Raw genomic sequence first — 24,457 nt, 5'->3', positions numbered from 1 at the left:
CAAGTTGGGCTGGTTATTGGTTGGTCATTCCCTAAACTTTGCAGGCAAATGGATGGAACTTGAGAATATTGTTCTAAATGAGTTAACCCAGTCCCAAAACAACATGCTTAGGATGTATTTACTTGTAAGTGGATATTAGCTATAAAATGCAGAATACCCACACTACACTACACAGACACAAAGGAGCTAAACAAGAAGGAAGGCACCAGGAAGGGTGCTTGAATCTCACTTAGAAGAGGAATAAAATAGTAATAAAAAGGAAGATGGAGGGAGAAAATTTTGGGGAAGGGGGATGGGGAGAGAAATGCCCGTGATTTCAGGATCAAGTATGGGGAGATGACCAGAATTCCATGAAAATGAATGGACATTTTCAACTGACAGGTGTGGGGATGTGCAAGGGCGTCTCTGGGACCGGACAGAGACCTGGGATAAGGGAGGCACCCATGAATCCATGTGTAGATCTTAACTGGAACACACAGAACTGGGGATATGGAATTTGAAGAGGCCACCTCCTGTAGCCAGGCAGGAACCCCAGTGCAGTGATAGGGACAGCAACTAATCACAAACTCATCTACCCAAAATTTATCTTGTCCATAAAAAAAAAATGCAGAAACAGGGGATGGAGCAGAGTAAGATTTCTTTCTCTTAGATTCCATCTGTGGCTCTGTAAAAACATCAAATATCTATTCAAACAAAACTCAAGCTCATAGGTCTTTTCATTGCATCACTTTAAAATTTGGTTGATTAGTTCATATTGTTGTTGCACCTACAGGGTTGCAGCCGAACTAACCAGTACCCCCTGAGCTCATGTCTCTAGCTGCATTTGTAATCGGCCATAATTGGGAAGAGAGGCCCCTTGGTCTTGTAAACTTTATATGACCCAGCACAGGGGAAGGCCAGGGCCAAGTAGTGGGAGTGGGTGGGTAGGGGAGCAGGGGTGGGGGGTGGGGTATAGGGAACTTTCGGGATAGCATATGAAATGTAAATAAAGAAAATAATAATAAATAAATAAAAATTAAAAAAAATAAAATAAAATTGGGTTGATATTCATTACCCTTCTATTTTGTAATGTTTTAAATTAAAACAAATATTGCAAGTTGGCAATGATAGCACTGATCTTTGGTTTCCCTTATGTCTTGATTATGGCCCACTTATCAACCAGAATAATTCCATTGGTATTGTTTTACCATACTAACTGCATTTTGTTTGTATTTCACTGAGTCCCTACTAATGTCCTTTATTCATTTCATTTCAAACTACAAACTGCCATCTTTTATTTAGAACATATATGCATATGTATATGTGTGTTTGTGTATGTATATATATATTATATGTATGTATGTATATGCATATTTCCCTCTGTGATTCTCTCGACCAAAACATTACTCCCTCATTATTCCCTACGATGGTTCTGCCATTGTGAGCCATGGTACTTTCTGTTACCACTCTGCCAGATCCATGCTAACTTCTTTTGGTCATTCCTCTAGCTCTCAGAGTGAGACCTGTCCCTGTTCTTAGTTTTTCCTTGTTGTGTTCTTCTCATCTCCCTTTAATCAGCTGCATGCTTCCAATATTGTTCTGATAACTTTAGTGCATATTTCCGTCTATATTTTGTTTCCCAGAAATAGATCCATATACAAACTTAGCTCCTACTTTCTTCACAATACTGAATAGGTTCTAGGTATGTGTAGAAATAAACCTAGGGTTGTCCTTTTCGAAGTTGCCCTGTCCAACGCCTCCAATTAACTAGATCCTTCACACATGTAGCATTTCGATATTTCTTCTTTGAAAACATTTAGTCAGAATTTCATCCTATATAGTCTACAGATCTGTGTGGTTTAGTTTATTTTCCCTGTTGCTAGTTAAAGTTAAGCCATTGTCATATCTTTCTGGACTTCAGAATATATCCAGAGCCTTTCTGGAAGATGAAGAATTACTTCATACCTCAGGAGCTAATTTGTTATGGGTTTCCTATGCAGTTCCATGATAAAATATCTCTTCACCTTGAAAGGGGGCCTGAGTCCCTTTTTAATCAGATAAATCACAGTATTACTTTTCTCATAAGGCCTGTAGAGAGAAAGGTAAAATTAAATATTTCAGTTGTGACAATGCTACTTCCATTCTAAACAACAATGTCATGGAATTGATTGAGTAGTGCATAATAATTATCCTCTGAGAATAGTTATAAAATAGGCACATTCCAGGAAAGCTGACATGCTCATCACCCCAATTTTAGTATTTTATTTCACTAAAATGTGGAAGTTTATACCGCTGATTAAGCTGCTAATCCTTCAGAGAGTGTCCTGTACATTAGAATGTTGCCACATGATGTTCACCTTGTGAAACATATTAAGATTCTTTTTACAAGCACCCTACCAAATACTTTTCTCTGTAATGCATACATAGAAAGAGAGGCATTTCTTCTGGGCAGTTTTAAACCAAGCCTGGCATCAAAGTAGGCTACTGCATTTTAGGGAAGTAAAGCAGAGTACCAAAGGAGCACCACTGCTCCAGGAGTTCTTCATGTACCATAGACAGCCTGGGCTGGGACTCCAGTTAATAATGGCAAGGGAAAGACAATATGTAGAAACTCTGTGTACGTTATCCCTTTACTCTGACTAGTGCTCTTATTCTTTGTCCCCTTATGGCACTTGGCAGAACTACGTGGGAGTCAGGAAGACATCAGTGCCTGCTCTGTCCACTTCTTTTAGACAAGATTTCAATCTCTTTTATACCTTCATATTTCTTTGGTTTGGTTAGATGCTGACACTCATCCATCTCATCTCATGGAAGGTCAGGAATTTTTAATGGGTAACACATGTGTCGGCTCTCTTGGATCCTCTTTCTCCATGCACATTTGGCGTGTTAGCCTTCTGATCTCCACAGCAGTGCCAAGCACCTGACTATGCTGACTCATAATATCTCAGCTTGGAATCCACAGCCGGCTGTTCCAGAGGAGCTTGATCCTGGAAGCCCAGCAAAGTTCCACTCTCAGTCCCCCCATAGTTTGTCAATAGTCCTCTGACCTTTCTGATCTGTCTTTGCACTAAAATGGGAAAATTGTTTTGACTTGTGGTTCTATCCTTGAACAAAATTAAGCCTTTTTCAAACCTCTCAAGGACACTTAAAGGAGACTTGTTGGTCTCGCTACTATAGAGTGTTCACAAGTCCTGTCAGGGCAACTTGACGTTTAAAGAAACACATAAGTTTAGGCATTGAGTTAGAGCAATGTGGAAGAGCTAGAGGCAAGGGTTCAACAGAGCAGGACCCTCATCAGAAGCCAGGTCTAAAGAGTTGTACAAGTACTTTACTTGCTGGCTCATTGGCTGGTGTTGCTAGCTGGATAAAAAGTTGTTACCCTTTAGAATTTGAAAAAAAAACAAGCTGAACCATAATTCTTGTTCCATAAAGCACAGAACTGCTTCCCTGTGCTCAGACTTCAGCCTGTAATTCATCTGGGAGGTCTGAAACCCACTTTCTCTTACTTATATTTCCCTAGGCATATATCCTCATCCAGACTCAGATCCTGGCCAGAAGAACAATGAAAAAGCTGACTTAATCTTTAGACACTGATTTGTGGAAGGCACAAGGGCTGTAATTTTTTTCTGTTCCCTAGTTGTTCCTAGAGCATGTGGTAGATGCATGTCCCTGTTCACTTGAGTTATCACTAGGGTGAACATGTTTAGCCTCAATCTCACACAGCTAGTGATAATGAGAATCTAGAAAGCAGGCTCTCCAGAGATACCACCAAGTACTATCTGCCAGCTATGTACTGCTCTTCTACCTACTGAATTGCTGGGAGCCTCAGCTGTCAGAGGACTAATAAAGGACACTCTGTTTCCATTATCACAGGCAGTTGAACCATTTCATTCTCATATCACAGAATAGCATAGTTGAGAAAAAAACTCAATAGAAAATTAAGATATTTATAATTTTTAAGTGGGGATATTATGTCCATGTGTAGAAGGTGTCCTGTGGTGAAGGCCACCATGGTAATTAGTGACAGAATAAGATATATGCTTGGAAATACTGGCTAGCCAGTGGCTTTTCGACATATTGTAGCAATCCCAGTGAAAGATAGCATGGGTGCTGGGGTGCATCCAGTTCTGGATAATCATCACTATTAATAATGCACTACAACTTAAGAGTATGTGCATAATGGCATTGCATTTATTTCCTTTATCGATCATAATTAATATTTCAGTGCTGTTTCATTTTCCAAGGACTTCATACTGCATATGCATGTTTTAGAAATTCCACATTAAAATGTGTTTTTAAAATATCAATTTATGAAATAAATACCAAATAGGTACTTTGAACCATTGTTACAAAATAATGTATAAATTCCATGTATTAAAACTCCCACTTCTCCGACCTAGTTAGTACCTCCTCCACTCCAGAGAAAATCATGTCAGGGTTATTTGATGAAGAGGGAGACAGCCTTTGCATTTATTGCAGGATGAATGAAGGATTTATGTCTAGCACTCTGTGTAGAATAATTTTATGGGGACATTAAATACCCTTTACCTTGTAATTTCTGATGCACATCATTTTGATAACCTTTGAGTCAAGGATCGTTGATCAAAAAATGCCTCGTTTGCTTCCAACTCAACACACACCAAGAACTCAGCCCAGAAACGTTTTAAAGAACTGATTTAAAATTTCAATTCCTTTCGTGCACTCCTACGAGGAATCTGAATAAATGGATTTGCCTTCCACCTTGGGTTTACAATTAGTATTGGAACATTTCCTTCAGCAACAACCATGTTGATGATAAAAGCCTGCCTTGTACACGCTGTCATAATTTACTGAGTACCTAAGACTTCCAAAAGTAGACACAATGCCTAGACTGTTCCTGCAGAGGTAGGAAACCTCTGAAGTCACAGTCATCTTAGGAGTTCTAGGATATATCTGATTATTTATCATGAAAATACATGGCTACTTAAGTTTCTCTTACAGCCTGTTTCTTCTGGAGAGGTTACCAGTCTCCTGTATAGATTTTTACATTTCTCTCCTATGAGGATATGACCGAGCAGTGAGTAAAGATGCATGTAGGAAGAGTAGTGATGGAAAAGCAACTTGATTTCCATGATCAATCCATCCTGAGTGTCCACAGCTGATGCCTGACTTTGAACCTCCAGGTTGAAAAGAATATAAAAGTTTGATATTTAGATTCATGCTAAGTACCTGTTTCCATATTACCTACTACATGAAATTCAATATGCTTCCCACATCTGATCACTTTAGCTGATTTTTTTTTTTTTTTTTTTTTGGTTTTTCGAGACAGGGTTTCTCTGTATAGTTCTGGCTGTCCTGGAGCTCACTTTGTAGACCAGGCTGGCCTCGAACTCAGAAATCCACCTTTCTTTGCCTCCTGAGTGCTGGGATTAAAGGCATGTGCCACCACGCCCTGCTTACTTTAGCTGATCTTAAACATAAATGCATACTTGCATACTCAACTCAGCAAGCACATTTCCTTTATTTAAGCAAATACCATAAGAGGGGAAAAAAAATCAGTTTCTGCAGGAAATGCTGATGTTTTAAGTTCTTTTTGAGGCAGAAACCTAGCTCCTCGGTGGCAGTTCTGATCAATTATTTAGGTACACCAATAATAGGTTAATAATTATTGTTCGTATTCCTTCCTGGAGCTAATTGGTCTAAGAAAATTGCAATTAGCAAGACTGAAGTAACCAAATTCATATCCTATCTCAGATTCATTGGACCAAAATTGGACCTTCAAGATTATAGTAGGAAGCATTCATTTTTGCACACACTCTGTGCCTAAGCTCTAGAGTACTGCAATACAGGCAAATGAATCACAGACAGGGAAGTCAGAATACCTGTTGAGTACTCACTCTCAGTCAGGATCAGTGGTTCTCAAACTGTGGGTTGTGACCCCTCTGCAGATGAGTGACCGTTTCACAGGACTTAAACAAGATCATTGGAAACCATAACTATTTTATAATATCATTCATAACAGTCACAAAATTGGAGTTGTGAAGTAACAATAAAAATAGTTTTCTGTTTGGGGGTCACCAAAATAGGATGAACTGTATGAAAGGCTCACAGTATTAGGAAGGTGGAGAACAAATTGCCTAGAGCTTTTAAATTGGAAGGCCATGACTCTTCTTCATTAACCCTGGATTGCCAGTATGCCCTTGGGATAATATCCATAAACCTCAGAATGAGTCTTGACTTTAGTTTGAATTCAAACAACATTTCAAATTTATACTAATGATTCACATTCTCTCTCTCTCTCTCTCTCTCTCTCTCTCTCTCTCTCTCTCTCTCTCTCTCTTCTAGTTTTGAACTTTCAATTCTCCCCATCTTACTTTCTAAGAGCTGGCAGTAAAGGGGAGCAAAACTAATTTTTTTCTCATCACAATATACAGGAAGACATGTGGAAAAGAGAGTAATCAGCCTTGTACCATTTATTCCGATTTTAATACATTTTTGACCTCTGCAGCTGAGGATAAACAATTTTCTAGATTGTCACAATCAAAACTCCATTATCGAGAACTCCCCTTATTCAAATCAAATAATAGGTTTCAAATCATGAAAACATTTGTCCACTGAAATAAAAATCTGTGTGTTTTTGTTGCCTTTCCTTTTGTTTACAACATCCCCACCTTTATTTAAAACTACTTATTCTTGGGGGGAGATGATTTTCATTTAAGTGCAAAATGCCAAATGGTAGAACATATTCAGTATAGAAATTATGAACCAATTTAAACACCAGGTTTCTGAGGTGGCTTATTGTATTGGTCTACTTATAAAGAAATACCTGTTCATATTAAAGCAACAAGCCATTGGCTGCTGTCATCCTGCCTTCCTCTCACGCTGTTGTAGAATGTCACTACACAAAATGTGGTCCTTTATTCTACATCTGAAGTTTCATTGCAAATCAAAAGGAACTTGGCATCAGGAGAACATGGGGAGAAAGGGAAATATATTTCCTGGGTAGGTCTAGGTGATTTCTGCTTGGAAAGCAGTGCACTATGTTGCAGAGACTGCCTCTAATTAGCAAGCTCCTGAAATATGGCTTGCTGTTGAGCAAAGTGGTCATTCTGAACATAGCTGCAGCTTCAGCAATACCTTTTCGTTTCTGGTTATTAATTTGCATTTAACTTACACCAAAGCCATTAATTTACTGAGCCAACATGGAGAACGTGCAGCATTAACTTTATAAATGACAGCATCATGCTTCAATATATTTGTGCTTAATGACATTAGACCACATGGAAGATTCTAATTTCCTTGTACTTGCGGTAGCTAGTTACATTAGAATGCTTTGTCTGTGGTAGTGTTTGTTGTTTTAATTGTACTGAATTGACTAGTTAGAAGCATGTTGTTAATAATGCTCCCTGTTCCATGCTCATTTTTTGGCTATGAACTAAGTTATGTTGTCTTTAGAAACATCAACCCTTTTTCAATTTTATGACAATACTACTGGGGGGGTCTTTAAAATGAGAGACAATACATTTATAGTATTTTGAACGAACATTTTGGAAGAGTGTAATATTGAGCAAGTGACTGGTGGGGTGCTCTGCAATTTCATTATTCTCCTTTTTCAGGAAGACTCCTGTCTTATATAGGGTTCTATTGCTCTGGTGAAACACCATGACCAAAATCAACTTGGGGAGGAATGGGTTTCTTTGTTTTTACAATTCTCAGGTCACATGCTATCACTGAGGAAAGTCAGGGCAGGAACTGAGACAAAGGCCATGCAGGAATGTTGCTTATAGACTTGCTCCTCATGGTTTCTTCACCCTGATTTCTTATATAACTCTGAATGACCTACCCAGGGAAGGTACCTCCTGCTCCCCCATATATTAGTAGGAACTATCCAACAGTCTTGCTTACAGACTAATCAGGTGAAGCCATGTTTTCAATAAAAGTTTCTCTTCCCAGATATTTCTAGGTTTGTATCATGTCAACAAAAGCCAAGCGTCACACCTCATTTCATTGAAAGATAAGGGAGAGAGACAGTAGGAAAACATGATTTTCATAATGATCCAAGCAAGGAATTCAAATTATCTTAATTCTTCTATTATGAGTTATGGGACCAATACAGCTTTGTATCTATCAGGGCATAAATATTTATGTATAGATGAAAGGCCAGAATTGAGTTATTATCTGAATACCTTTCTGAATCAGCAAGGTATTTTTTACTGTGATCATTATATTTTGATAATACTTTTACCAAACAAAAAAGATTTTTGCTTGCTCTGTGTATATTACCAAAAAACATATGAATTAAAAATAAAAAGTTTTGAATAAGCTAACAAAAAACATGTTTGTCAAGTGACGTCAACAACATTGCTTCTTTCAGGTTAGTGATTATTGCTAGTATCCTGTGACTTTTACCCGTTAATGCTCTTGTTTTTTTATGTATAATCTTTATCCCATAGTTAATTATTTATGGTCTTCCATTTGATTACAATTTTTTTTATCACTGTCATCTTTTTCACACCTCTAGAACTTCTTTATGGTTTTAAAATCAAGTTATCTTTTCCTTAGCTGAGAGATCCATTAAAGCACTGCCAAGGCAGAGGAACCATTTGCTTGTCAGTGGCTTCTAGATCAAGAATGACATTGAGGAAACAAAGAGAAGACTACAGAGTTTCATATTTAAACTGCCAATTGGTAGACATTTGGACAAACTGTCTTCAGTTTGCGGATACTGACTTGTTTGGCAGTGACATTTTATTAATCCGCTCCATCCTGTTACTTTTCAGACAAAGAGGCATGAGAATAGTTTATGGGGTCAAGACTTAGCAGACATGAAACAATGCCAAATTCTCTCTCATACCCAGACATTGCTTTCTCTTCAAATGGCGTCTATGGGGACAAGACATATGGCTCAGTGGATAAAACACCCTCCACTCAAGCACAAGGAACAGAATGGATCCCCAGAACCCTCATAAAGAGCTGGCTAACCTGTACTCAAAGCATTCAGAAAGAAATGTTAGAGATCTTCAGAGCAAGGTGGTTAGCTGGCCTAGCCCATATTCATCCAGGTTTAGCAAGTGCTCATGACACAAAAATATAGAGTGACTGTGGTAGGTAGTCAGTGTCAACCTCTGCCCTCGGCACCCAAATATACACACATGCATGTACTCGGAAAAATGCAAATGTATGTGTACACATGAACACCACACAGCTATTGCACATGTAAAGACAGGCAGAAATAATTTCCAAGTGACATCAAGTTTTTATTCATAGTGTCTTTATGTTTTTCAAGGAAAATTAAAATTTTACAATAGGTAGTAAAAATCATTTTTATTTCTGGGTGTAAGTATGTTGACTATTGCTACCATTCATATTTTTTGTTGTTGGATTTTTTGGGGGGAGTTCTTTTTTTAAGGTTTTTATTTTTTATTAGATATTTTCTTTTTCTTTTTCTTTTTTTTTTATTATTTTCTTTATTTACATTTCAAATGCTATCCCGAAAGTTCCCTATACTTCCCCCCCACCCCTGCTCCCCTACCCACCCACTCCCACTACTTGGCCCTGGCCTTCCCCTGTGCTGGGTCATATAAAGTTTACAAGACCAAGGGGCCTCTCTTCCCAGTGATGGCCATTTAGGCCATCTTCTGCTACATATGCAGCTAGAGACACAAGCTCAGGGGGTACTGGTTAGTTCATATTGTTGTTGTACCTACAGGGTTGCAGCCCCCTATAGCTCCTTGGGTACTTTCTCTAGCTCCTCCATTGGGGGCCCTGTGTTCCATCCAATAGCTGACCATAAGCATCCACTTTTGTTTTTGCCAGGTACTGGCATAGCCTCACAAGAGGCTTCTATATCAGGGTCCCTTCAGCAGAATCTTGCTGCCATGAGCAATAATATCTGGGTTTGGTGACTGATGATGGGATGGATCCCCGGGTGAGGTAGTCTCTGGATAGTCCATCCTTTCATGTTAGCTCTAAATTTTGTCTCTGTACCTATATCCTTTCATGGGTATTTTGTTCTCTGTTCTAAGGAGGAATGAAGTATCCACATGATGGTCATCCTTCTTGGTTTTCTTGTGTTTTGCAAAATATATCTTGGGTATTCTAAGTTTCTGGGCTAATATTTTTTGCTTTTTCGAGACAGGGTTTCTCTGTATAGCCCTGGCTGTCCTGGAACTCACTTTGTCTTTTAAGTGTATATAAATAATATAATGTTTTCAGGATTATATTTGTATTATAAATGTTGGAAGTAGGTGTAGAAAATAAATTTTAAAAGGTTTCTTCATTTCTGTGAATACAAGAAGGCTACTTATGGAGAAGTGACATTAGAGTAAAACAATTTTAGCTCCACATTGGCTTTTTATCCTGTCTGTATGTAGGAGTCATGCATATCTGCTATACCTTCAATGAGAAGTGGGTTGAATAGTTTTCTTTCTCTGAACAGGATTGTAGATATGATTCACTGATCCTAATATGTTCTAGGCACATTCTGTGTGTGTGTGTGTGTGTGTGTGTGTGTGTGTGCATATATAGATATGTTTCCATTGTATATAGAGGTCACAGGTTGATAAGCAATGCCATTCATTCAGACACTGCCCACAATTTTTGTTTTTAAAAGGTTTTCATTCATTAGTACAAAGCTCATTGATTTACTTGGGATGACTGACCTTTGACCTCCAGGAACCTACCTTTTTCTACCAGTACTGGCATTGCAAGGATGTCCCATTATACCTATTTTTGCATGTAGGTAAATGGAAATTGACCGTGAGTCTTCATGCTTGTGTGGAAAGTATTTTTATTGACTGAGCCTTTGTCCTATAACTTACAGTTATTGATCATGTTGAAGGAGCTATTTCAAGTTTATGAATTTTGAAATATATTTTAGTTCATTGATCTTTTTAAAATTAAATTGTTGTTCTTTATTTTTAAATTCCATATAGAGCATGGATATTTACCTCAAATACTGAGTCTAATTTAATAGGCTATCTTCTTGCCCCGGTGATTGTTTGCTTTGCTTTGGGGAATCTTTTCATTTTATACTACTTCCATTTGTTTGCTTTTGCTTTCAGTTTTATTGCTCTTAAAATATTTAAATTATTTTTAAAAATAATTTCCTTATCATTGTCCTAAAGCTAGTTCCTTTCCTTTGTCTTGGATAAGATCAGTGTTTAGGTTCAGTCTAGTTTGGGTAGCCTTTTGTCAATGATATTGTGTTCCAGTTTCATGTTTTTGCATGTGGATACAGAATTTTATCAGCATCTCTTACAGACTATATTTTATCAAATGCCTGATTCTGATCACCTTTTTGGGAAATGGCTTGGCTTTAAAACATGGTCTTACTTTGTGGTTCATTTTTCCTATAACATTTATTGGCTATTATTGTGTGGACATGTATGTGTGTTTGTTGACACATGACTTGATGCTCATATTGAAGTAACAACACAAATTCATGGCTATGGTTCTCTCTTTCCACTTTTACATGTGTTCCACAGGATCAAATTCAGGTAACAAGCCTTGTGTGGCACATACCTTTACCTGCTGAGCCAATTCACCAGCCCTCTTAAAACATGTCTTTTTTTTTTTCTTGATAATTACAGATTTTGAGTATATTTTGCAGTCTGAAGTTGTGATGCCATCTGCTTTGCTCATCTTGCATAAGAAGGCTGTAGACATTTAGGGTTTTGCATTTCACAGAGATTTTTAAAATTATATTTTCTTCTCCTAATAGCTGTCATTGTTATTTTTATAGTGGTTCCAGTAATTCTTAGATAACATGAGATCATAAAGGGACTTTAACTAATATAAATTTCTCTGATAGAGGAATTTGCACTTTTTGTGGCTTTTCATTTCATTCATAGTTGCTTAATATTTTTTGTAGTAATAGAGAAATACTCTTGCACCAAGCTATATTCTCAGCTCTGTACTGATGTACTGATGTACTGATTTAGCTATTTTGAGACAAGGTCTTCCTAAGTTGTACCAATAGGCCTTTAATTTGCATTCCTTCTACCTTGGTTTCCCAATTAATTGGGAGACTATAGATCTATGCCTTCAGATCCAGCTAGACTTTCTGTTGTTGATAGTCTTTAAATATAATTTTTTTTAGCCTTTAAGTATTTAGCTATATTAATTTGTAGATATTAATATGTAAATGTATGTGTTTATTATAACTAGTATAAAGTGATTTTTTCTCAAATTCTATTTATTATTCATATATTATAAAACCTCTGGATTTTCAATGTATTTAGTATATTCTTTATCTTAGTCAGAAATTCTATTGTTATGATGAAATACCATGTCTAAAAAGCAAGTTGTGGAGGAAAGTGTTCATTTACCTGCTTACACTTCCAGAATAGATCAGGATCAGGAGGCTGTCAGGGCAGGACTCAAGCAGGACTGGAACCTCAAGGCAAGAGGTGATGGAGGGTTCTGCTTACTTGATTGCTACTCAGAGATTGCTCAGCCTGCATTTTCTCTCTCTCTCTCTCTCTCTCTCTCTCTCTCTCTCTCTCTCTCTCTCTCTCTCGATATTTTTTTCATTTACATTTCAAATGTTATCCCCTTTCTTGGTTTCACCTCCAGAGCCCCCTATCCTATCCCTCCTCCCCCTGCTTTTATGAGGGTGCTCCCCCATCTACCCACTCACACCTGCCTTCAGTGGCTTTCCCCTGCACTGGGGAATTGAGCCCTCACCAGACCAAGGTCCTCTCTTCCTATTGATGCCCAACAAGGCCATCCTGGGTTAAACATGCAGCTAGAGCCAGAGGTCCCTCCATGTGTACTCTTTGGTTAGTGGTTTAGTCCCTGGGAGCTCTGGGGAGTCTGGATGCTTGATATTATTGTTCTTCCTATGGGGCTGCAGATCCTTTTGGCTCCTTCAGTCCTTTCTCTAACTCCTACATTGGGACCCTTGTGCTCAGTCCAGAGGTTGACTGTGAGCATCCACCTCTGTATTTGTCAGGCTCTGGCAGATCCTCTCAGGAGACAGCTGTTATCAGGCTCCTGTCAGGAAGCACTTCTTGGCATCTGCAATAGTGTCTGGGTTTGGTGTCTGTATATGGGATGGGTCCCAGGTAGGGCAGTCTCTGGATGGACTTTCCTTCAGTCTCTGCTCCACACTTCGCCTCAGCCTGCATTCTTAGAGAAGTCAGGACCACCAGCTGAGGAATGGTACTATCAACACTGAGCTGAGCCCTCCCTAGTCAATCACAAATTGAGAAAATGCCTGACAGATGGATCTCGTGGGTAAGTTTTCTCAGCTGAGGCTCATTGCTCTCTGATGACTCTAACTAGAGTCAAGTTAACATGTAACCAGCCAGTACAACTGACCCCTTGTCAACGGGACACACAAACACATAACTATTAAGCCACAACCCTTCCTTCCTTATTTATCCCCAATATCTCACATTAACAATATAAATAACTTTAAAGTCCCACAGTATTTACAAATTCAAACACATTAAAATTTCAATCTCTTGAAAATATCCAATCTCTCTAAAAATTCAAAATCTCCCATAAATGTTCCAGGTCTTTCAACTGTGGGCTCCTATAAAAAAAATCAAAATTAATTAAATACCTTCTTCAAGAAGGAAGAACCAGGCCACAGTCATAATCCGAGCCAAACAAAGCTAGGCTTCATCAGTGTAATTAACTCAGGGTCCGAAGTCTGGGCTCCACACAGAATCTTCTGGGTCTCTCCAAAGAAGACTGGAGAATTTTGTGTCATTTCTCTAGCTCTTCCTCTGTAGCACACAAAGCTTATCTTCTAGGCTGACTCTACTCCACTGCTTCTGATGTTCTTGGTGGTTACCCCCATGGAACTTGCATCTTCAAAATGATGATGTCTTCTGGTGCAAATGGGCTGAACTTTAACTAGTCACCTCTCATAGACTTTCTTCATGGTGCCAAGTCTCAAATTCTTTGCCATGTCCCTTTCGGTCCTGGATGATCAACTGACACTGAAGCTGAACCTTCACCAATGGCCTCTCCTGGCCTCGTACAGTGCCAAGACTCAACTCCTTCCTATGACCCCTTTTTGATGTCAGAATCATTATCTTCTGTGTGACTATTATGCATTACCAATTCCAGCTCCCAGCACATGATACAACCTCTGCTGCCTCTGGAATACAGCACCCTGTGCTCTCAGAAAATACAGACAATTTCACCTCAGTCATGTTGGTCTCTTCTTAATCACTATAATTTCTTAACTCCGACTAACATTGATTGCCCCATTAAAAACATAAACATTTCTCTTCAGTAGTTCTGGTATCTTGTTAATCACAGCTGATTGTTCAAACCGCCAAATCAAAAATCACAAAATCTTAAATCAAAATAGAAAACAGCCCTGATAAAGTCTTTAATCTTCCCTCTGAAATTTCATAAACCAGGCCTCCATCTACTAGAATGCTTTTAACATTCTCTCTCTCTCTCTCTCTCTCTCTCTCTCTCTCTCTCTCTCTCTCTCTGTTTTTCAAGACAGTGTTTCTCTGTATAACCCTGGCTGCCCCTGAACTCACTGTGTAGATCAGGCTGGCCTCGAAATCAGAAATCTGCCTGCCTCTGCCTCCCAAGTGCTGGTATTAAAGGCGAGCGCCACCACGCCCAGGCACTTTTAACATTCTTCAAGTTTCCTACAGAAAATCTTACTCAGGTTTCAACACTCAGCAGTTTTTCAAACCCAAAGTTCCAAATTCTTCCATAAACTCCACGCCCTAGACATTCAGGCTGGTCACAGCAATATCCCATTATGCTGGTACCAATTTCTGCCTTAGTTGGGTTTTATTGCTGTGAAGAGACACCGTGACCACGGCAACTTTTTTTTTTTAATTCTTTAATCTTTTTTTTTTTTTAAATCCAGATTTCCCTCACAGTCCACCCTCTGCCTGTTCCACTTCACATACCTCCTCCCCATCTCCAAGAGGATGTTCCCATCCCCATCCCACTAGACCTCCTCACTCCCTGAGGCATCAAGTCTCTTGAGGGTTAGGGGCATCTTCTCTGACTGAGTCTAGACCAGGCAGTCCTCTGCTGTGTATGTGTTTGGGGTCTCATATCAGCTGGTGTATGCTGTCTGGTTGGTGGCTCAGGGTCTGAGAGATCTTGGGGGGTCAGGTTAGTTGAGACTGCTGGTCTTTCTATAGAGTCGCCCTCCTCCATGCATGGTTCTATCATGACTGCCTTCCAAAAGACCCAACATGCAGCCGAAAGAGTCAGATGAAGATACTTACACCCAAACAATGGATAAAGGTGGCGAACCTTGTGGTTAAATTAGGGAAATGCTGGAAGAAGCTGAGGAGGAAGGCAACTCCTTTTCTTTTAATTTTCTTGTTAGATACTTTCTTATTTACATTTCTAATGTTATCACCTCTCCTGGTCCCCTCCCCCCCAACAACCCACTATCGCCATCCCCCCTCCTCCTGCTCTCCAACCCACCCACTCCTGATTCCTGGTCCTGGAATTTCCCTACACTGGGGCATCTAGCCTTCAACAGGACCAAGGGCATCTCCTCCCATTGATGACTAACAAGGCCATCCTCTGCTACATAGATGGCTGGAGCTATGGGTCCCTCCATGTGTACATTTTGGTACCTAGGTGCTCTGGGGATACTGCTTGGTTCATATTGTTGTTCCTCCTACTGGGCAGCAAACCCCTTCAGCGCTTATAAAGGAAAATATTTAATTGGGGCTGGATTATAGTTTCAGAGGACCAGCCCATTATCATCATGGCAGGAAGCAGAGAGTGAGCAGGCAGACATGGTGCTAGAAGAGCCCTTTGTTCCACATTGTGTTCTGCTGGAAGCAGTAGGGGATTGGATTTGTTTCACACTGGGCAGAGCTTGAGCATACATAAGACCCCAAATCCTAGTCTCCACAGTGTTACTTTCTCTACCAAGTCCACACCTCCTCCAATAAGGCAGCAACTTTTAATAGTGCCACTCCCTATTGTCGAGCATTCAAACACATGACTCAATGGTCATCATAACTAGTCAAACCACCGCATCCTGTTACAGAGAAAAGTATACTAATAATAACTTTCTGAATTTTTATATATAGCATGTCTTAGGTTTTAATTATTGTGAAAAAAAACACCATGACCAAGGCAACTCTTTTATAGGAAAACATTTCATTGAGGCTGGCTTATGGCTTCAGAGGTTTAGTCCATTATCACCATGGTGGTAAGCATGGCATCATGCATGAAGACATAGTACTCGAAAAGCATCCTACATCTTGATCCAAAGGCAGCCAGGAGGAAGGTCTATTCTGCATGGGCAGAACTTGAGCATAGGTCCTCAATGCTAACCTGCACAGTAATATACTTCCCTTTACAAGGCCACATCTCCTAATAGTATCAGTTCCCATGAGTCAACCATATTCTAACCACTATGTATGATAATATCATTTGCAAATAGTGACAATTTTACTTCCCTTTTATAATTGGAATGTCATCCATTTCTTTATTTTGTTTAATTTATTTAGGAAAACCAAGTAATATATTGAAAACAATAACAAAAGTAGATAGCATTTTGTTGCATTGTAGCTGCAATAGGGAAAGTTTTGGTGTATTGCACATTACAGTGTAGCAAGAGCTCTTGTCTGATACTATATGGCTAGAAATAGCTTGTATATGACTTGAGTAAGAAAGCACTAGTAAGAATTTGAAGAAAGGGTACAGCTAACTCATTGGCTGTGAGAATGCAGGCCCATTATAGAAAATTATATTGGTTCCTCAATTCATTAAGATCACAGTTAATTGTGATTTAGCAATCCCAGTACTGGATATCCATCATGTGAAATGAAAATGTTTCTTAGAGAAAGACATTTTTGTTCCATATTGATTATTTCTCTACTCCTATTGGTTAAGAAATAGTAACTTCCTAAAGTACATCAAGTGATAAATGGATTAAAACAGAGAATATTTATAAGATGGAATTTCCAGCCATAAAATAATGAATCCTTATCACTTATGAAAATATAGACAAAACTATGAGTCTATTGCTTTAGGTAAAATGTGATAAGCATAAAAAGACAAACATCACATACTCCCACTTTTGTGTTGAACACACAAACACACACTTTATTTTATAAAAGATGAGAAAGATAGTGGTTATTCAAAGCTAGAAAGATTTTGGTGAAAGTCAAAATGGACTTTGGTTGATGATTACATAAAAATCACATTTGGATAACAGTAAGAATGTTTGCTAAAACTCTGCTTGGTGTAACGATTGTATGCTATGGTTTAAATTTCAAACATTTTCCATAAACTCATATGTTGGGACTTTGTTCTCAAAGTATGGGTTTTAACAAGTTATTTTACACATTTAACAAGTCCCTAATTATCTCAATTAATCAACAGAATGCTATTTTGACAGATTCTGATACTATGACATTATTGAAAGTATTGAGAAGTAGCATGGAGATGCATCATTGGATGAATTAGGTCATCAGGGATATGACATCCTTGGCATCACCTGCCCTTTCTAACATCTTGCATTCCTTTCCTTTTCTTACTGCTCACCATTATATGAACTCTCTTTTCTACTCTCCCTTCTATGATGGCTGTGCCCTACTAATCTATAAATTAAAATAAACCTTTCCTTCCTTTATTTATCTCAGTCCATTGTCTAAGTGGTATAAAATGTGACTGATATATATATATATATATATATATATATATATATATATATCTTTCAGAATTTGAAGTTATATAACTTTCAGAAATCCTTCAAATATTTTTACCATAATGGAATAAATATTTTCATATACATAAATACTTAACAAAACACAAATGTATGTATTTGAAATATTGCATAATCCCCTGTTCATGTGAAAACTTGCAATGTTAGTTAAGAAGACATTTACTTTTAAATGCTATTTCAGGGCTGGGGATGTAGCCCAATAGTAGAGTACTTGCCTATTGTTGTCGCATTTCAGTGTCCTGCAGCATGATAGTGAGGCAGAGAGGTAATGCCCATCTGTACCTGTAGACAATGCAGAGTGAGACTGAAGAAAATTCTCACTTGGCAAGATTCTTCTTCAGTCATATTTTATTTTTCAAAAGCTTATATTATGTGCTCAGTTATGTTTTGGGATTCAGTGTAGTAAAAATATCTCATATGATCCAATATTGTGTGATATTTACCAACTTATGATGGTTTGGTAGCATTCTTCTATTAACCACAAATTCTGTTTATGTTTTCTATGACGCTAAGGAAAGAAGGAAAGACAAGGAAAGAAGGAAGGAAGGAAGGAAGGAAGGAAGGAAGGAAGGAAGGAAGGAAGGAAGGAAGGAAGGAAAAAAGGAATGAAGGAAGGAGGGAATGAAGGGAGGAAGGAAGAGGGAAGAAGAGAGAGAGAGGGAGGGAGGAAGGATGAAAGGAAGGAAATAAAAAGAAATGGGGGAAGGGAATAGAAGAGGAAGAAATGAAAGATCATTTAAATGACAAAATACCACACATAACCATTTTAATCTCTAAATATATCATTACAGAATAAAGTCTACGAAATTGCATTCAACAACTTCTGGTGTAATTTACCCATGGGTATTTTTATGAATAAATGCTGGGAAACGTGCCTTTGTGAGATTAACCTTTAGTAATATTCAAGAAACAAAGAACATGGGAGGAAGAAATACCTATCCTGGAAAAGCTAGGGCTGTCTGCATGAATGAGACTTTTCTTTTAAATTGATACTAACGAAGGAGCTAAAGCTAAACAAACAAATATTATCAGAACAGTAATGACCAATGTAAGTTTAGGTTCAGGTACCTGTTCATGAATGTAAAGAAATATGCAAAGGTTCCAGAGATTATAAGGCCAAAGACATATTAACACCAGGACATTTGAAAAAGAGAATGTGAAAGGAACTAAAACTTATGAGCTGAGAGTAATAAGGATGAAAAAAGTCAATTATTGTGAATTCAGTATATCACTTGTACCATGTAAATTCCTTTGGCATGGAGTGTACTCTAAGGTAAGGTTTACATGTATCAAGGCAGGCCAAGGCTATTAGCCTTTCTAAACATAAATGAGCACTCTAATTTTCATTGGATTTATATTCAGAAATAATTCAGTTCATTGTTTGGTGTCGTTAAGTAAATTGATACCCAGAAAAAATATTTACAGATTATTCCTGCCCATCAGACATAATTATTCTAAGCAGGCACATCAGTTTGTATCAACACATTTCCATGTAGTTGGTCATTGACATAGAGGAGAGATATGGATTTCAAGACTGGGTCATTCTAGGGACTCATTCACCAGCTTTAGTATGTTATCTATATGGTTATGATAACTATTTTTTCTTATAAGGTGCAATCGAGAAAAACATATGTCTCAGATTTAAAACACTCATAAGTAGTCACTGAATATTAATTCTCTGCCTCCACAAGTCTGACTCTTTTTTTTTTTTTTTTTTTTTTTTTTTTGGTGCTCTTATACGCCTGGGACTCTTATTTAATTATCTTGTCAACCACTCTGTGGTTGATTTAAGGTATGTAAAACAAGTATTCAGCTATTCCATACCACGTTTCTAGCTGAGGCCATATCTATCTCACATTAAGCAATCTGTGTACCAATTCTAATGGGAATTGGTCCCTTGGGATCTACCTACAAGGACCTGCTCCTGATGACTCTTGTGCTCTCATGCCACAGCATTTGTGGCTTGTAGCTTGTAGTGGGTGACACAATTCAGGACACCTTGGGAGTTCCTTGTTGACAAATCTCCTTTGGTGAGAGATGCTTATTTATAGTTATAGCAGTTTGCAGCAATTCTGGAATAACTTGGATAGGACTAGAAAGGAAACAACAACAGAAATCACGAGAGACACATGTAATAGAATTCGGTGAAAATCATGTCAACTTGTTAAATGCTTTTTAGTACTAAAATTCAAGCATATAATATGAATTCTCTTGTCTGAAACACAATACATGCTAGGGATAGTAGGTGTAAACACATTTTAGACAAAAATTTTGTGTTGGATTCAGACATTCTAATGACTCTTATACTTCATCAGCAACCTATGTGACATTAAGAAAACATTTAGTTCCGGGTGGTGGTGGCACACGCCTTTAATCCCAGCACTTGGGAGGCAGTGACAGGCAGATTTCTGAGTTCAAGGCCAGCCTGGTCTACAGAGTGAGTTCCAGGACAGCCAGGGCTACACGGAGAAACCCTGTCTTAAAAAAACAAAAAACCAAACAAACAAAAAGAAACCATTTACTTCTGAACTTCTGTTTCCTCACCTGTGATAAGGAGATTGGTAAGACTTTGAAGTAGGAAACTGAACAGAAAGTAATTGCAATGCTGAGACTAAGCTGGCAACCGTATATCCTTGTTCATGCTGCCTCTGAGAATTGAAGACATTTATTTTTTTCTCATCCTTTTCTGTTTTAAACTACCTTTTCTACAGTTTATGTAGAGAATTGGTTTTAAAAGATGCAATTTCCTGAATTGTGTGCATTACCCTGTCAGTGTTAAATGCTGGTACTGGAACCAGTAGCTAGACTGAAGCCGTTCTTGGTATAGCTGGGTCTGTTAATACACTAAAACACAGTATGGAGCTTTTGCTATACTGGAGCACGAGGAATCAGTGAGGAGAAATGCCTTCTGTGGTAGCTCTGAGTGGGAGGCCTGCATCCTTTTATAAAGAAATGAAAATATTAAGTATTGTTCTACCCTCTGCTGTCCAAATGGTAAATATCAGAAGTAATACATCTCAGTATGCATTCAGATCATACATGTTTTTCTTTAAGTCTAAGCATCCTTACAGGACAAAGCTACTAAAATGGGAGTATTAAAACTCTATGTTCTCCCAGATTCCTGTGCAAATCAAACGTCCCATGAATCTAAGAATGAGCCATGAATGGTGTGTGATGGCATTAGTGTCAGATGAAAACAGTGACTTCACTATTGAGGTTTTCTCTCACATCAAGTGTGGATGTAGATAGGCAGTTTACAGAAGTCTTGGAAAGTGTTGTTGGTTTGTTTTATGCTACTTGGTCATGTCTTCCTTGGTCCTGAACTGTTCTGTTCCCTTATACGTTGGCAGAGTGGTTCTTCCATTAATTACATTGAAATACTTAAAGAAAACTTAGAATAGTCCCATCACACATGATCTCTGGATACATATATAGAAGAAGCCTTTCTGTATTTATTAGTTAAAAAAACACCTTGTCTCCACAGGCCATTGACAACAATAAGTAATAACATGAGTACAGAGTTAGGTTGTTTTGATGTTCAAAAACACATTAAGAGCTCAAACACACGTGCTACTGCAGAGTCACTTGAGACAGACAGCATGTTAGAAACCATATTTGATTGGCCTGCCTGATAGAAAACTTGCTATGAGTGAGTTATAACCCCCTCAAATCTTGACACACGATATACAAGCTATGTATAACAGTCTTTTCAGACATGTGTTTTCCTTCATCATCTATCATATAAAGCAAATATTTAAAGTTTAGTTCTTTTTTCAATCTGAAGGAAGCATAGAGAGATATTGTAAAACAGAGTAATAGAAACCACATATATCTAGAGATTTCATGGAAATTCGCATAAATAGCTGAGACTGTTAACAAAAATAAAATAAAATTGCATGTGTCAATATGTTAGTACTCATCACAGTCCAGATGTCATGTGGGTCGTACGACACTTGATCCTAGAAGTCCATTGCAAGTGATGTTCATATTCTTGGTCTCAGCTCCAGAATTATGGTAGTCCACCACTAGAAGATGTGCCAGAAACCCCACAAAAGGAATTCTCCAGCTCATCCTTTACAGACTAAAGAATACTGATACTCAGGCTGTGTGTCCTCTGGAGCACATGAATCTCAGACTGTTCCTCTGTCATTTGAATTCCCGGAATGCCATTTACTCTCGTGCTTTGTGGAGATATGGGAGCTGAGGTTTATTTATCTTTTTTTTTTCCTTTAAAATCCTCAGTAAATAGCACCGAAGACAAGCAATAACACTGCCTGTATGCCTTGCTAGCACATGCAACTGAACATAAAGTTGTTAGTGTGTTTTTGACATTTGGTGAATGAGAGGAAGCACCAGGGATTTCACCCATATCTTGACTTGACTAAGCAGGTCCTAACCTGATTAATGGGAGACTCCAGAACTCTGTGCAAAGATAGTTGTACTTTGTGCACAACACAATCCCTTTAGGGCCAGACAAACATAGTGTTGACAAAGAGAGTAAAAGTCTTTCTGGTGGAGCTTGGGACCTAGTGTCATGAGTTGATAAAAGTGAATATACTGTCCTGGTCTAGCCAAGTGTATCACAAACAGAAAAACAACTGCTACCTTGAGGGCTATTCACCCAGATTCAGTCTAGACCTCATTACATACATATTTATGGATGTTGTCTGAACATGGTAAGAAGAAAATCTTTGGTATTTTTCTTGGAGGAACTAGACAGGAAAAGTGTTTTTACAAGTAACCAAAACCCACTGTATATTGATAATTCTTTCATTTTCTCACATTAATTGTATGGAAAGCATACTATTATCATGAATGGAGACACACAATATATGATTTTTTTCTGAGACTATGAGGGGAGCAGCTTGGATTTTATTTCACATGTGTGTTCCTTGAGATCCCTGGATGTAAGTAAAGTTTGGATATACCTCAGCAAGGTACAGTAAGATACCCATAACACATTAGAAAATACTCATCTTTTTAGGTTGGCATTGACTGACCCCTTGGCACAAGAATCTTGATGCCAAGTGGTGATTCCAGCTACCATCGTCATTCCATTATGTGCCTCTAAAATAGGCAGTGGAATTCTGATTACAGTGAGAGGGAGTTGTGTCTAGTAACATTAGCCCTTGGAAGCCTGAGGAAGGAGACAAAGAGTGCCAGGCCACCCTAGGCTACCTGGTTAGATCCTATCTCATAAATATAAAGTAACTCATTTGCAATCTTTGGATGATCCCATAATTTGTTGTCTATCTAACTTTATGAAAAATACTAAAAGAAAATTTATATTGAAGGCAATCTCTATATTCCTTGGAAATCTAACTGGTCTAAGGAAGGCCTAGCCTACTTTGGGGGAGGTAGAAACTTAAATGAGTCCCTTTTGAATATGGTGGTGTATACCACTGATTACAGTTTGGCATTTATTCATAATGATGCTTATAGCAAAATTTAAACTTCTGTTTAGAGCCTTTATCAATTCATTTCCACATATGCTCTGAGTCTCCAGAATGGCTTTGCTCTATGGTAAAATGACTACAGGCTCCACTAATAGAACTGCTGCAGTTGCTTCGTGTGGATGCATCCCTACTTTTTACTCCCTGTGCTGAAAGAGTTTTGACTATGCTCATGATTTAGTTGGGGCCATATGTAATCTATTTCAAGAAAAACATACTACTGATATTTGAATCATGTCTAACGTTAGTTACTAACTTTAGCATCAGGAAACTTACGGTCCATTTTAGTATGGTGAACATTAGCTTGGAGTTGTAAAAAATATTGACCGAATATTGTTTTCCTCAGGCCAAAATATTTTGTTTTATATTTGCTTTCATTTTTTTTCGGCTTATTTTACTGAATCTAAGGCAATCATTTCTCAAATTTATGTGCATTAAAAATCACCTGGAATGTAAACTATAAACCGGACCCAGCCATCTGTTATTTGGTTGGTCTGAAAGACCAGAAATTGTATTCTGAACATACTCTTATGTATGTATGTGCATGTGTGTATGTCTACACCACTCTTCTGTATTCATTTGTAGACTAATCTAGAGTGATGATTAGTGAGGATGATATAACATTAGCAAGATTTAGATAATTTGTTTGAGAGAATTATGGAAGGGTTAGGAAAAAGCCGACCTATACATCAGATAGTAACAATGTAATGCCAATGAGGAAAAAGAAATTATGGAGAGAGAGTCATGTTGAGCCTATATAAAATATATGTTTAAATTGAGTGCATGGGGTTTTTGTTTATTTGTTTGTTTGTTTAATATAGATTTAACTGGGAGACACACTGTGTGGTATAAATAGGGATACCTTCTATGGAAATGTCAATAATTAAGGTAGTAAAATATTTGTTCTCTTTTACAATTTGCTAGAGTTAATTAATTGTGCTAAGTACTAGATAAAAATTAAGATCTTTATCAATGAATAGCATATAAGAATAGTTACACTCTTATATACTATATAAGAATATATGTATACTATGTAAGAATATGTATATGCTGTATAAGAATAGTTTATCAACAAAATATCAGTACCAGGAAATACCTTCCAAGCCAAAATGGTAGATGGATGTGAAATGAAATCTTAGTTGATGTAGCATCTGAACTAATAGGAAAGCATACGTAATAGTTACATGAAATACATATATTTCCTTGGCACTATAAAGAAAGAAAGCGGATAAATGGATACCACACACACTAGGATGCAAATGAGAAAATCTACTCCTACCACAAGAATTGAAAGTACTCCTCCTCCATCGCTGGTGGGAGTGCAAGCTTGTACAAGCACTCTGGAAATCAGTCTGGC

At 38.0% G+C, this 24,457-nt stretch overlaps 1 protein-coding gene and 1 long non-coding RNA gene across 3 annotated transcripts in view; one reads left to right on the top strand and one right to left on the bottom strand.

Annotated features, from left to right (window-relative positions):
• The window catches only part of LOC110325260, a 34,978-nt gene extending 21,003 nt beyond the window's left edge, over window positions 1-13,975 (bottom strand). Inside the window, exons 1-2 of the long non-coding RNA XR_002380729.1 lie at window positions 13,529-13,975; window positions 12,247-12,355 (exon numbers count right to left, since the gene is read on the bottom strand). This is a non-coding gene — a long non-coding RNA (uncharacterized LOC110325260). The remainder of the gene's footprint in view (window positions 1-12,246; window positions 12,356-13,528) is intronic.
• Nrg3 (neuregulin 3) overlaps window positions 1-24,457 on the top strand; it is a 1,055,513-nt gene that overhangs the window by 241,587 nt on the left and 789,469 nt on the right. The gene's annotated exons all lie outside the window — the stretch shown is intronic.

Source organism: Mus pahari, chromosome 8, assembly GCF_900095145.1.
Source record: "Mus pahari chromosome 8, PAHARI_EIJ_v1.1, whole genome shotgun sequence".
NCBI classification, from domain to species: domain Eukaryota; kingdom Metazoa; phylum Chordata; class Mammalia; order Rodentia; family Muridae; genus Mus; species Mus pahari.
Note: the sequence above shows the minus strand (reverse complement) of the source record. Positions and strands in the feature narration are given on the sequence as shown.